We start from the raw sequence: 13554 nt of genomic DNA, 5'->3' as shown, positions 1-13554 counted from the left end.
TGAAATGATGGGGAATACCCATCCTAAACCTGAATATATATAACTGAGTTTAATGACAACTTAAAGATCAAACTAAAACTGAATCTAACTATGTCTGTAATAAAAGCATCTAACAGACTAGAGATGCTGGGAAATCCCCCCCTCCCCCCGCTAACTCTAGCAAAACTGAAACTAAAACAAGAACAATTGAACATGTCAAAGAATGAGAACTCACCACTGATACTGCTGAACTGGGGATCGGGAACTGATCTATGCGTGATCTGAATGTTGAGGACCTGAACCTACATCACGAGAAGATGTAGCGCAGAGTTTGCGTCAGTACTTGAAAGGTACTGAGCATGCAAGATAGGATAAAGCTGAACAATATATATACATAACTAAACAAAGCAATAAGATCAATGACATAATCTGAACATGGTGTAAATATTGAAATATACTGAATACTAAGCTAATTGAATGCAATGACCAAGTACATGACATGCTGAGACAGAATACTTAACTAATACTGATAACTTGGTCAACACACTAGAATCTGATTGTGGGAGCTACTGTTAACCGACATAAAACTACGAGAGCTATCCATGGAGTTCAATGTATCGCCCTATCGAGACGACCCAATATACCTTGCTAGGGTATAAAGGCATAACTGGCGTGATCACTAAGTATGTTGCCCACAGAAGGGACTTATCCTACGGGAGCACGTAGTTCTGGGACTATGAGAGTGATTGACCCTTAGTCTACTCGGTATTAAGCCTACTCCCAACTGATTATTTAAGTAACACATTATAACTGAATTTCTTTAATACTGAATAGCTCAAAATACTGACATGCTAACTGAAATGGCAACATTAATATACTGGTAATGAAACATTTTTAACTGGGCATGTATATCTAAATAAGATGACCTAGCAAGTGTAATTCATAAACTAAACAAATCTACACAACTAGGGTTCTGAGTTTCATGCAACGAACTAACCAACAATTCCTCAAAAACATGATAATATGATTAGGATTTATCTAACAGCTGAATCACAACACTTTTCTAAAGTTCAAGAAACCCTAAGTCTAAACATGATATAGAGAATCAAGAATCTGACTGAATTCTAGGAACCCAATGGGTGAAAGGAACCACTAGTGAAATCACACATACCTGGTGATGAATTTCACGGAGAAATATTTTGATTTCGAGGCTGGAACTAGAGGAAACCTTGCTTTGTTCTTAGAAAGGGTTGGTCGACTCTTTCTCCTTTTTCTCGTCCAACTTGGATGAATTTTGTAGAATGAGATGACTTGGGTAAGTCTAATTAAGTTACTAGGCTAAACCTGACCAAAACGACGTAGTTTAGGTGTCCAACGCATAGGAAAAAGACAAAACGACCCTTGACTTTAAATTTGTCAGGGCAACCGATGGACCGTCGACACACCTACGGTCCGTCCTGTCAACCATCGTTTGGCTTACAGAGAGGGGGTCCTGAGGGGTCTGAACCACAGATCATTTTCCAACCTACGGTCTGTAGGTCCTGGCGTGGTTCTGGACTTAGCCAAATTTACTGGGCTATATGAGGAGGGGCTGCAGGTGGCCAACCACGGACCCCACCTACGGTCCATGGGTCACCTATGGTCCGTGGGCAGTGCTCGTTGGTGACACCTGCAACTTCTGATTTTTCTGCACTTTTGGTTTGCCTAGGATACGGGGTGTTACATTATCTCCCCCTTGGGAATATTCGTCCTCGAATGAAGACTAAACTAGCTGAATATGGAGGGAAAGAGCTGCAAACCCTACCACTAAGTACAAGAAACTAAAATCTGACTGAACACTAGAAACTAAAATCTGACTGAACTAAGTTCCAAGAAAATACAAATAGGCTGAAAATTCAAGTATAACTAAAGGAGCATGATACTAAGATTGAATATACGCATGAGTAATTGAAAGACTGGAAAGGAACTATTACCTCAAGCTAGAATGGAATCAGAAGGAAATAGATAAGGATACTTGGCCTGCATGGCTGCTTTTGCTTCCCAAGTAGATCCCTCTACGGACTGACTCCTCCACAAAACCTTAATTGAAGCGACTTCTTTGTTGCTCAACCTTCGAACCTGACGATCAAGAATCTCAACTGGCACATCCTCATACGTGATACTATCCTTCACAGCCACACTTTCCAATGGTACTATAGATGCTGGATCACCCACACACTTCTTCAACAATAAAATGTGAAAGACCGGATGCACCGCTGCTAGTTCTGCTAGCAACTCTAACTCATAAGCCACTTTACCAACTCTTTTCAAGATCATGTAAGGGCCTACACACTACCAAAATATCGGCTCTTACCCACAGTTATTTGGCCACGGTTTGTAAAATCATCAAAATAAATGAAAATTCTTTACGGGTAAAAACTTGAAGCTAAAATATCGTGGCAAAATCAGGCGGGACTTAAAATTTCACTCCCTCCCATTTGTTTTTTCATTTTCCCAATATTTGTCTTTTTACATCATCTTTCTTAACCATTCCCATCAAAAAAAATTACCAAAATGGAGAAGAAAGAAACCAACACTCAAATCTCTCAACAAAGCTGGAGTACTTCTTCACCGTTCTAAAATTTGACTGTGTCAAATAGTAGCAGGAAGTAGTAAAATCATTTTCAGGTAACAAATCTCTGCTACCCAAGATTTTCAAGTTAATTTTTTGTTCAATTTTCAATGGGTTTCTTTGAGGGTTTCTCTTTTGTCCAAAATTTCTTTTACCTTTGATGGGGTTGTGGGATTTTAGGCAAATATGCTTGTAGTTATTGTTTTCAATTTGTTCAATAAGTTCTTTAGTGAAAAAGCTCGAGAAAACTTGTTATGGGTTTGTACAGAAAACTTTGTTGGTTTTGCTTGAGGAAAACAGATGTTGGCTATTTCTCTTCGTCGTGGTGATAAATTTCCTAGTATTTTCTTTGTGTTTATGATATATCATGTTGTTTATATTGTTGCTTTGTCTTGAACCATGGTCTAATGTTTTGATGAAATGGGTCTAAATTAAACAAAGTGGGTAATCTTGAGGAATAGCTTGGGATTTAGGCTTAGATGGAAAAGTTACATTATCCTAACTATGTGATTTTCAGGGGAATTTAAGTGAGCTTGTGAGTAGGTTTGCAATCACTAGGTCTTGTCTATTTGAAATTTTTGGTTTTCTTAGTAGCTTTGAATTAACTGACCATATACTGCAATACTGTTATTTACCTTCGTTTTTACATTTCCATGTTGAGATTAATTAGTCACTCACTAAATGATATGTTATGTTGATATATTTTTCACCTGTTTTTGCTAATACGTTTTGCTAAACTATAGTAACGTGAGAGTATTATGCTTGGTGTAATGGAGTTGATTGGGAGCTCTATGAGATAAATCTTATCTTCACTATCGATGAAAGTCCCATTCGGTGGTTGTTCTATCCTTGACATCCGTCTCCCTGTCAGCGAATAATTGTCTGGTAACTTTAATTATGTGTTTGTGCCTGAGTTTGAATTCTGTACTTTCAAAATGAACATCTGAAACAAGTGCATCAGTCTTAGGACATGTCACTAGTGCTTTGATGTTTGTCTTAAGCAAATGTCTTGTTTAGCATCAACAATTCCATGCCGTTATATGATTAATCAAACTTGTTTAGTATCAAATTTTCTATCAGTAATTTCTATTTTTTAGTAGTGACTTAAAAGAACACTACTCTGTAGAAATACAAAAATTATTTATCTATTGTGACTATAAGCAAATTTTGAAAGTTTGACAAAAGAGTGTTTAAGATAAACATACCTCTTATTGTTTATATTAGAGAGAGAATCAATGTCTTTTTGTTTTAATTGTTTGATTGACTTGATCAAGATGATTTGAGATGATCCATATGTGCATCCATTGACTCTTCTATGTGAATCTGTAAATTTGTCATTATATTCGCCCTCTTCAGTTGATTCAAACATGTCTATTCCTCTTGTACTCATAATCTCTTAGGTAAATGGATGGAAAATGGTATTCAGAAACAGGTTTCTTTTTACCAATATGTGAAAGATATGAACTTGTGATTGCACCAAGGGTGAGGAACAGAACATAGTGTATATTCAGTGAAGCAGCCATAGTTGGAAACCATAGCTGAAGAAAGTCATACATAACCAAATCTATTTCAAAGTATTAAGAATATGGAGAAAACTAGGTTGGTCCATGTCCATGGCATTTTTTGGAGTGGATATGAGGTGGGGTGGGAGGCAATTTGTGGTGTGGTAGTGAGGAGGATATTTTGAAAGATTTGGAAGGTTAATTTCTACTATCTCTGCTTAGAACATTATCGGAGTATCAAAGATGTCGTTGTTTCTCAATATTGGTCGCTTGAGCCTCCTGGTATTTGAAACACCCTACATAATAGTAAATTCAAACAGTAGTAATTTTGAAACAAACCAAATTGACCCAAGGAACTTCCTAATACTACCATTTTAGGCTAGTGAGTTGTGTCCATTATTCCAAAATTACCCACTCCCTTTGTTTCAATTTATGTGACTTACTTTCCTTTTTAGTTCGCCTATAAAAGAATGTTACTTCTTTGTGTTTAGTAAGTATTTAATTCTTAGACTTCTATTTTATCCCTAATGACACTCCATTATAAAAATGTCATAGCATTTTTAAGACCAAAAGATTCATCGTGTACTTTTGATATGTTTTTTATTTTTTGATTGTTACTGTGATTTTATTGATTGCTTCAGTGCAGAGACTGCCAGTGCCTTCATGTCTGGTTTTAGCATCCCACTAAGACGTCTCTTGGTGGGTTCGATTTTGCTTGATTCGGGTCACAACTTCGAATGCTCCTTTTGGGATCAAGGTATTATAGAGTTCTACTTTTTTCATACTGATTTGCTTTATTTTCTTTTAGTTCTAGTATTATTTTTATTGTTTGCACTTTGAAATTTGTTTCTAATTGTATCTCGACTTAGATGAACCAGAAAATGACACCACTAAGACCCTCTTTCTAAGGATTACTTCTATATTTTGCATGTTATGTGTGAATTGATCGAAATGAGGGAAAAGGATTGTCAATTTTGTTGAAGTGTTGCTTATATCAGCAACCTTAAATTGGTGTATGCCTACTCGTCTCCTTGTTTGATTGTTAATCTTTTATTCTAAATGTATATCTGATATTGTCTTCTAGACATGTGTCAAACGGTTGATCTTGGATTTCTCTGCTGATTTGTTGAGTTCTTGCTGAAATTTCTATGTTAGTTCGACATATGTTTTGGTCGTATATGGTAGCATTAAGAATTTTATGCCTTGAGCTATTTAACTGTGTAAATGTATACATCCTCTTGTTGTTGATTTTTCAATTAGGTAGGTGCCTCAACATGCATCAACTTATATATATAATCCCATGTTACCTTGTGGATATGACAGTAAAGCATCATATTAAGCCAATGAGAAGTTCACCTTGAGGAAAACTATCAGTTTAAATTGGTTTATCTAGCTGTGCATGCATAAATTAGGAATCTAACTTGTGTTTCTTGGTTGGGGTGCGTTATCATTTCTGAGAGGTCTAACTTGTTGCATGGTTGCTTTTGAAACTATCAGGAAACTTGCTGCTCAAGGGAAACGAAAGAAAAGACCTTGGAGATATATTATATATGCCTTGGTGGTGCCAAAAAATATGGATGCCAATGTATCTTTAGTTCTTGCAATAAGTCCATTTGTGTATGATGGTTATTAGTGAATGCTTATTTATTAATGTATTGGTACCAGCATAATGCTGGGAAACAATTATAATTTTTTTTATAAAAAACAATTTATGTTTGCCATGGTTCAACCGTGGCTAATGTATAATTCCCCATATTGACTATGCCTTATTTACCTATGCAACAACGGTGGCTATAATTAATCAAACCGTGGTTAAATAAATATTACCACGGATGTAAAAACTATGGTAACTTGCTCGCGATGCCTGTTATGGGCAAGCTTGTGACTATGGCTAAAGGACCGTGGCAAAGTGCAGTTAGCCACGGTTTCAGGCCCATTTAGTCACGATTTCCTGCGTGGCTAATACGCGCATTTTTTGTAGTGACATATCTAGGACAGAGCTTCCCTTTCTTGCCAAATATCATCACCCCTTCGTAGATGACACTTTCAGAAAAACCCAATCATCAATTTGGAACTCTAAGTCCCTTCTCCTTACATCTGCATAGGACTTCTGGCGACTCTGGGCTGTCTTAAGTCTATCTTTGATGAGCTGAACTTTTTCCATAGCATCATGAACCGAATCTGGCCCTATCAAGGCTGCTTCACCTACTTCAAACCAACCAACTGGAGATCTACATCTATGCCTACACAATGCCTCATAAAGGGGCCATATGAATGTTGGAATGGTAGCTATTATTGTAGGAGAACTCTATAAAAGGAAGGTGATCATCCCAACTACCCTTGAAGTCGATCACACAAACTCTCAACATGTCCTCTAAAGTCTTAATGATACGCTCTGCCTGAGCATCCGTATGTGGATGAAATGATGTGCTAAGGTTAACTTGAGTTCCAAGACCTTTTTGAAATGACTTCTAGAAATGAGAGATAAACTGATGACCGAGATGATAGACAAAGGAACCCCATGCAACCTGACTATCTCATTAATGTAAAGATTGATGTAGTCCTCCGCCGAATCTATACTCTTGAAAGCCAAAAAGTGAGCGGACATAGTGACTCTGTCTACTATCACCCAAATGGAGTCATGTTGTCTGCGAGTACGAGGTAAACCTTTAATGAAGTCCATGTTTATCACTTTCCACTTCCATGTAGGAATGTTAATCTCTTGTGTCATACCTCATGGTTTCTGATGTTCTACCTTCACCTGCTGATAATTAGGGTACTTAGCCACAAAATTTGCTATATCCCTTTTCATGCCATTCCACCAAAAGACTTCCCGCAGATCGCGGTACATCTTAGTGGCACCTGGATGAATAGAATACTTGGAGTTATGGGCTTCTGTAAGGATCTGTTGTCTTAACTCACCCACCTTAGGGACACATAAACAACCCTGATAGCAAAGCACACCATCTCCCCTTGGGAGAGGTCATTGTTTTGATTCTCCTTAACCTCCGCTACCAATGAAGATTCTGACCTATTCTAAACTGTCACACAACCATCTGATATGCTCATATGTCAAACTCCTAACCGAGCAAGCCGGTGAACATCTTTTGCTAGTTCTTTCCTTTCTTCCTCAACATGTGCTACACTACCCATAGATAATTTGCTAAGAGCATCAACTACTACATTGGCCTTACCAGTATGGTAAAGCACATTCATATCATAGTCCTTGAGGAACAAAAGCCATCTCCTCTGGCGAAGATTTAACTCGTTTTGGGTGAACATATACTGAAGGCTCTTATGGTCTATGAACACATCTACGTGAACACCATAAAAGTAATGTCTCCAAATCTTAAGGGCAAGTACTACAACTGCAAGCTCGAGGTCATGAGTCGAATAGTCCTTCTCATGCACCTTAAGCTGTCTAGAAGCATATTCTATAACCTTACCTCTCTGCATCAACACACAACCTAGGCCGATTCTGGATGCATCGCAATAGATCACATAACCGTCTGAACCCTTTGGTAGAGTCAAAACAGGAGCTGTAGTCAATCTAGTTTCAGTTTTGAGAAGCTCTTCTGACACTCGTCTGACCACTGAAACTTAACCTTTTTCTGAGTCAACTTAGTCAATGGAGAAGCTATGGATGAAAATCCTTCCATAAACCTTCTGTAATAACCAGTCAAACCCAAGAAACTTATGATATCTGTAGGAGAGTTAGGTCTGGGCCATTGTTTCACTGCCTCTATTTTCTGAGAATCCACTCGGATCCCTTCGCTAGATACTATATGCCCAAGAAAAGGGATAGATTGCAACCAAAACTCACATTTGCTCAACTTAGTGAATAACTGGCGATCTTTGAGAGTATGCAGGACAACTCTCAAATGAGTCGCATGTTCTTTCTCATTCCTAGAGTAAATGAGGATATCATCAATAAAGACGATAACGAACAAGTCCAAATACTGCTTGAACACCTTGTTCATCAAATCCATGAAAGTTGCAGAAGCATTGGTTAGTCCAAATGACATAACTACAAATTCATAATGACCATACCGAGTTCTGAAGGCTATTTTTGGGATGTCACTATCTCTGACTCTGAGCTGATGATAACCGGATCTGAAGTCTATCTTCAAGAAATGACTAGCACCCTGATGTTGGTCAAACAAGTCATCAATCCTAGGGATAAGGTACTTATTCTTGATTGTGACTTTGTTCAACTGTCTATAATCAATGCATATCTTGAGAGACCCATCTTTCTTTTTCATGAATAACACTGGTGCACCCCATGGGGAAATACTAGGTTTGATGAAGCCCTTATCTAGGAGGTCTTTCAACTGCTCTTTCAATTCCTTAAGCTCAGCTGGAGCCATTCTTTAAGGAGAAATAGAAATAGGCTGGGTATCTGGAAGAATATCAATTCCAAAGTCAGTTTCCTTTCGAGAGGAACTCCGAGAAGATCTTCTGGGAACTCATTTACTTCTGGAACTGACTCAAGAGTTGGAGTTTCGGAGCTTGAATCCTAAACCCAAACTAGATTATAGAGATACCCTTTAGAGATCGTCTTTATGGCCTTAAGGTAAGAAATGAATCGACCCATAGGCACTGAGCTACTACCCTTCCATTCTAGGATTGGCTCGTTTGTAAACTGAAAACGAACGATCCTAGTTCTACAATCGACTGAGACATAACAGGAATGTAACCAATCCATGCCTAGAAAGATATCGAAGTCTACCCTTTCTAACTCTACAAGATCTGCTGATGTGACTTTCTGGGAGACTGTGATAGGGCAATTTATGTATACCCATCTAGCTATAACTGGGTCACCGACTGGAGTAGAGACTGACAAGGGTTGTAAGAGAGTTTCTAGACTAACATCAAAGTTTACTACTAATTAAGGAGTAACAAAGGAAAGAGTAGACCTTGGATATAACAAAGCATAAACATCTAAGTGAAAGACTCGTAATGTACCAGTAAACACATCAGGAGAATCTTCCTGATCCTGGCGAGCCTGGAGAGCATACAATCTGTTCTGGCGCTGACCGTCACTTGTACCAGATGAAGTACCCTGCTGAGTTGGGTGACATGTTGGTGTTGCTAAAGTTGTAGACTGAGCCCTACTATTGTTACCTCCTTGTCCATGTTTAGAAGAAGGGCAATCCCTCAACCTGTGACCAGTCTGACCACACCTAAAACATCCATCATTTCCTGCAAGACACTCGCTCGGATGGTTCTTACCACACTTTGGACAAGTTGGGTAGGTTCTGGTAACCGAAACACTCCCCTGAAACTTAGAGCCGGATTCCCTACCTTTCTGATCATGTCGAAACCTGGAGGATGGAACACTAGCTGATGAAGGTGATGGGGCTAAAGACCTTTGCTGAAACTGCGAGCGATTTCCACCACCCAATTTTTGCTGAGAGTACTCATAGTTGCATGTCCTAGCCTTTTTGTTGTCCTTAGCATATAACCTAAGCTTATCTCCCTCAACCTGCTGAGCATGAGTCATGAGCCTTGATATGTTCATATATTCTAACAACATCGCATTTGTGCACTCTGTTCTCACCAAGTCAGATACCCCAAATAGAAACTTACTCATCTGCGCACTGGAATCGGCAACCATAAATGGAGAATACCTGGAGAGCTTGGTGAACTTAAGTCTATACTCCTGGACCGACATAGAGCCTTGCCTCAAATTCATGAATTTCTGAGCCTTAGCCTCTCTTAACTCTCTTGGAAAGAACCTGTCCTTAAAAGCTCCGGTAAAACACTCCCAAGTCACAGGAGCTGCCTTCTCACCCCTATTTTCCTTCCATTGAGTGAACCAAATGTGAGCTACATCCTTGAGCTAGTAGGACGCCAACTCTACTCTATCATTCTCAGTTACTTGCATCACTCCAAATATCTTCTTGACCTCATCAAGAAAATTCTGCAAATCCTCACCAACTTGCGACCCTAGAAACTCAGGCGGGTTCATCCTAACAAAATCTCAGACCCTATCTGTCACTAATCCACCATTTTCGTTAGTAAGAACTAGAACCTGCCGATTGTTCTGGTTGGCTACACTCTGGGCCAAAACTTGAATGGTGTTCCAAAATTCTACATTCAAAACCTCATGGTGTGGGACTAGAGGAGTTGTGTTAGCTTTGCGGGCATTAGCATCCCTTGGGTAAGCTCTATGAGGAGGCATGACCTGAAAATGCATAACACCGAGTTAGAAAAGAGATCATACCCACGCACAATAAGAATAACAAGAAAGTGAAGTTTTTCCTAAAACACTTCGTAGCCTCCCCTCATAGGTGTAGCGCGCTTCACATTCATGAAAGGGACTCTACTTAGTGCGGTTTTTCAGACATCCTAGGACTCTTAAACCTAGTGCTCTGATACCAAGTTTGTCACACCCCGAGGCTACCCCCTGGACGTAAACACGGGACTTAAGATCACGACTGACCCCAAGCTAACCCTACTGGCATATCATAAGCATACTAAGATAACTTAAATGAGATAATTATGTGCGGAAGCTTAAAACATAACATAAAGTGAAATGATGGGGAATACCTATTCTAAACCTAAATATATATAAGTGAGTTTAATGACAATTGAAAGATCAAACTAAAACTGAATCTAACTATGTCTAAAATAAAAGCCTCTAATTGTCTAGAGATGTTGGGACATGCCCCCAGCTAAATCTAGAGAAACTAAAACAAGAATGACTGAATAAAAGACATGACAATCGTCCTCGAAGAATGAGGACTCACCACTGATACTCCTGAACTAGAGATCGGAAACTGATCTATGTGTGATATGAATACTGAGGACCTGAACCTACATCACGAGAAAATGTTGCGCAGAGTACTGAGCATGCAGGATATGACAAAGCTGAACAATATATATACATAACTGAACAAAGCAAAATGAGCAATGACATAATCTGAACATGCTGTAAATACTGAAATATACAGAATACAGAGCTAATTGAATGCAATGACAAAGTACATGACATGCTGAGACTGAATACTGAACTAATACTGATAACCTGGTCAACGCACTAGATACTGACTATGGGAGCTACTGTTAACTAACATAAAACCACGAGAGCTATCTGTGGAGTTCGATGTATCGCCCCATCGAGAGGGCCCAATATACCTTGCCAGGTTATAAAGGCATGACTAGTGTGATTACTAAATATGTTGCCCACAGAGGGGACTTATCCTACGGGGGCACGTAGTTCTGGGACTATGAGGGTGACTGACCCTTGGTCAACTCAGTATTAAGCATACTCCCAACTGATTATGTAAGTAACACATTATAACTGAATTTCTTTAATACTAAATAGCTCAACATACTGACATGCTAACTGAAAATGCAGCATTAATATAATGATAATGAAACATTTTTAACTGGGGCATGTATATCCAAATAAACTTACCTAGCAAGTGTAATTCATGAACTAAACGAATCTACACAACTAGGGTTCTAAGTTTCATGCAACGAACTAAGCAACAATTCCTCAAAAACATGATAATATGATTACGATTGATCTAACAGCTAAATCACAACACTTTTCTAAAGTTCAAGAAACCCTAGGTCTACACATGATATAGATAATCAAGAATCTGACTGAATTCTAGGGACCAATGGGTGAAAGGAACCCACTAGTGAAATCTCACATACCTGGTGACAAATTTCACAGAGAAATCTTTCGATTTCGGGGCTGGAACCGGAAGAAACCTTGTTGCGTTCTTGCATAGGGTTGGTCGACTCTTTCTCCCTTTTCTCGTTCAACTTGGATGAATTTTGGAAAATGAGTTGACTTGGGTAAAGTCTAATTAAGTTACTAGGCTAAAATTGACCAAAACGACGTAGTTTAGGTGTCCAACGCATAGGGAAAAGACAAAATGACCCTTGACTTAAAAGTTGTCGAGGCCAACCATTGGGCCTGACTGATGGACCATCGACGGACCTACAGTCCATCCTATCAACTGTCGTTTGGCTTCCAGAGAAGGGTCATGAGGGGTATGAACTACAGACTGTAGTCCCACCTATGGTTTGTAGGTCCTGGTGTAATTCTGGACTTAGCCAAATTTTCTTGGCTATCTGAACAGGGGTTGTAGGTGGCCAACCACGGAACCCACCTACGGTTCGTGGGTCACCCTACGATCCGTGGGTAGTGCCCGTTGGTGGCACCTTCAACTTCTGATTTTTCTGCACTTTTGGTCTATCTAAGATACGGGGTGTTATACCACAAACAAGCTTAAGATGAACTAAGGTTACTTCAAGAAGTATCGTACGTACGTTTTAAGATGATGTTCAGTTGCATTGATCATGTTTTCTAACTCTTTATCTCATGTTTTAGCTTGATCATTGCATGCTCATAAAAACGTCCCTTTTTAGCATGACTTTATATGTTTTTATGCATGGCTATCATACTTGGTATATTTTTGTACTAACGCATACTCTTGCCTACATTTTCTCAAATGTAGCAATCAGGGTTCCCAATTTCGTGGCTAGAATTCTTTGAGGAGATTTCAAGCTTTGGTGAGTCCTCATACTTCGAGGACAGGACATTTATTGTTTTTAGTCTTTCCTTAATTTTAGTTTTGGAACATGATGTACGGGTTTCACACAAATTCATTCTTATGTACTAGATGTCTTTGACACGATGTTTAGATTTCCGCTTTTCTCTATAAAACTTTTCTATGATTGAAATTGTATTTTTAATCTCTTTATTCTATTATCTTGTATGATGAAAGCTAAGAGGCTTGTATGGGGCCTCTCGGGTCTTATACGCCATGTTACACCTACGGGTACCTTGGATCGTGACAATTTTTTTATAACTTAAGCTTGTGGAAAGTTTATGTTGTGAGAAGGAAATCTTGATAAGATCTATGATGGTTTGTGCATTATGAGTGTGTGGTGGTTGGTTCAGGTTCACTTCTGATTGTAGCCAATATTGGATCTTGATTTTATCATGGTTATGTGTGAAAAGATTTGTCCTGATGGTTGTGTCAAGGTCCTTGAGAACATGTTGCGGACTACATACAATTAACTTTGGTGGTTATTGAAAATAGTTTTTGTTGTTAGTTGAGTTTACATACAACAGTAGCTATCACTCGTGTAATAATACGACTCCATTTGAGGCATTGTATGGAAGGAGATGCAGGCCTCCCATTGGTTGGCTTGATCCATTTGAGGTGAGACCTTAGGGTACTGATCTTTTGAGGTAATCATTCGATAAGGTTAAATTCATTCAGGAGAATCTTCTAGTAGCTCAGAGTAGGCAGAAAGAGTATGCAGACCGAAAGGTCAGGGGCTTGGAGTTTATGGAGGGAGAGCAAGTGTTGATGAAGGTTTCACCCATAAAGGGTGTGATGAGGTTTGGTAAGAGAAGGAAGCTTAGTCCGAGGTTTCTTGGGCCATTTGAAGTTCTTAAGAGTGTGGGAGAGGTGGCCAATGAATTGGTTTTGT

This window comes from Solanum tuberosum, unplaced genomic scaffold (assembly GCF_000226075.1).
Source record: "Solanum tuberosum cultivar DM 1-3 516 R44 unplaced genomic scaffold, SolTub_3.0 scf00108, whole genome shotgun sequence".
NCBI classification, from domain to species: Eukaryota; Viridiplantae; Streptophyta; class Magnoliopsida; order Solanales; family Solanaceae; genus Solanum; species Solanum tuberosum.
Note: the sequence above shows the minus strand (reverse complement) of the source record.